Genomic DNA, 2550 nt, shown 5'->3' with positions numbered 1-2550 from the left:
TTGATGATAGTCATTCTGATGGGTGAAGTAGTATTTCACTGTGGTGGTTTTTTTTGTTTTTTTTGCGCTCAGGCCTCTCACTGTTGTGGCCTCTCCCATTGCAGAGCAGAGGCTCTGGATGCACGGGCTCAGCAGCCATGGCTCACGGGCCTAGCCACTCTGTGACATGTGGGATCTTCCCAGACCGGGGGCACGAACTCGCGTCCCCTGCATCAGCAGGTGGGCTCTCAACCACTGTGCCACCAGGGAAGCCCTGTATTCCTTTTGTTTCTTTTTCTTCTCTGATTGCCGTGGCTAGGACTTCCAAAACTATGTTGAATAATAGTGGTGAGAGTGGACATCCTTGTCTTGTTCCTGATCTTAGAGGAAATGTTTTCAGTTTTTCACCATTGAGAATGATGTTTGCTGTGGGTTTGTCGTATATGGCCTTTATTATGTTGAGGTAGGCTCCCTCTATGCCCACTTTCTGGAGAGTTTTTATCATAAACTGGTGTTGAATTTTGTCAAAAGCTTTTTCTGCATCTATTGAGATGGTCATATGGTTTTTACTCTTCAATTTGTTAATATGGTGTATTACATTGATTGATTTGCATATATTGATGAATCCTTGCATCCCTGGGATAAATTCCACTTGATCATGGTGTATGATCCTTTTAATGTGTTGTAGGATTCTGTTTGCTTGTATTTTGTTGAGGATTTTTGCATCTATATTCATCAGTGATATTGGTCTGTAATTTTCTTTTCTTCTAGTATCTTTGTCTGGTTTTGGTATTAGGGTGATGGTGGCCTCATAGAATGAGTGTGGGAGTGTTGCTTCCTTCACAATTTCTTGGAAGAGTTTGAGAAGGATGGCAGTTAGCTCTTCTCTAAATGTTTGATAGAATACACCTGTGAAGCCATCTGGTCGTAGACTTTTGTTTGTTGACAGATTTTTAATCACAGTTTCAATTTCATTTCTTGTGATCGATCTGTTCATATTTTCTATGTCTTCCTGGTTCAGTCTTGGAAGGTTAAACCTTTCTAAGAATTTGTCCATTTCTTCCAGGTTGTCCATTTTATTGGCATACAGTTGCTTGTAGTAGTCTCTTAGGATGCTTTGTATTTCTGCAGTGTCTGTTGTAACTTCTCCTTTTTCATTTCTAATTTTATTGATTTGAGTCCTCTCCTTCTTTTTCTTGATGAGTCTTGATAATTGTTTATCAATTTTGTTCATCTTCTCAAAGAACCAGCTTTTAGTTTTATTGATCTTTGCTATTAAATTCTTTTTTTCTATTTCATTTTCTGCTCTGATCTTTATGATTTCTTTCCTTCTACTAACTTTGGGTTTTGTTTGTTCTTCTTTCTCTAGTTCCTTTAGGTGTAAGGTTAGATTGTTTATTTGAGATTTTTCTTGTTTTTTGAGGTAGGCTTGTATAGCTATAAACTTCTCTCTTAGAACTGCTTTTGCTGCATGCCATAGGTTTTGGATCGTCATGTTTTCATTGTCATTTGTCTGTAGGTATTTTTTGATTTCCTCTTTGATTTTTTCAGTGATCTCTTGGTTATTTAGTAACATATTGCTTAGCCTCCATGTGTTTGTGTTTTTTACATTTTTCCCCCTGTAATTGATTTCTAATCTCATAGCATTGTGGTCAGAAAAGATGCTTGATATGATTTCAATTTTCTTAAATTCACTGAGGCTTGATTTGTGACCCAAGATGTGACCTATCCTGGAGAAAGATCCATGTGCACTTGAGAAGAAAGTGTAATCTGCTGTTTTTTGATGGAATGTCCTATAAATATAAATTAAATCTATCTGGCATATTGTGTCATTTAAAGCTTCTGTTTCCTTATTTATTTTCATTTTGGATGATCTGTCCATTTTGTGTAAGTGAGGTGTTAAAGTCTCCCACTATTATTGTGTTACTGTCAATTTCCTCTCTTAGAGCTGTTAACAAGTTGCCTTATGTATTAATGTGCTCCTATGTTGAGTGCATATATATTTATAATTGTTATATCTTCTTCTTGGATCGATCCCTTGATCATTATGTAGTGTCCTTCCTTGTCTCTTGTAACATTCTTTATTTTAAAGTCTATTTTATCTGATATGAGTATTGCTACTCCAGCTTTCTTTTGATTTCCATTTGCATGGAATATCTTTTTGCATCCCCTCACTTTCAGTCTGTATGTGTCCCTAGGTCTGAAGTGGGTGTCTTGTAGACAGCATATAGATGGGTCTTGTTTTTGTAACCATTCAGCAAGCCTGTGTCTTTTCATTGGAACATTTAATCCATTCACGTTTAAGGTAATTATCGATATGTATGTTCCTATGACCATTTTCTTAATTGTTTTGGGTTTGTTTTTGTAGGTGCTTTTCTTCTCTTGTGTTTCCCACTTAGAGAAGTTCCTTTAGCATTTGTTGTAGAGCTGGTTTGGTGGTGGTGAATTCTCTTAGCTTTTGCTTGTCTGTGAAGTTTTTGATTTCTCCATCGAATCTGAATGAGATCCTTGCCGGGTAGAGTAATCTTGGTTGTAGGTTCTTCCCTTTCATCACTTTAAGTATATCATGCC

This window comes from Kogia breviceps, chromosome 7, assembly GCF_026419965.1.
Source record: "Kogia breviceps isolate mKogBre1 chromosome 7, mKogBre1 haplotype 1, whole genome shotgun sequence".
Classification (NCBI taxonomy): Eukaryota; Metazoa; Chordata; class Mammalia; order Artiodactyla; family Physeteridae; genus Kogia; species Kogia breviceps.
This window is presented reverse-complemented; position numbering follows the sequence as displayed.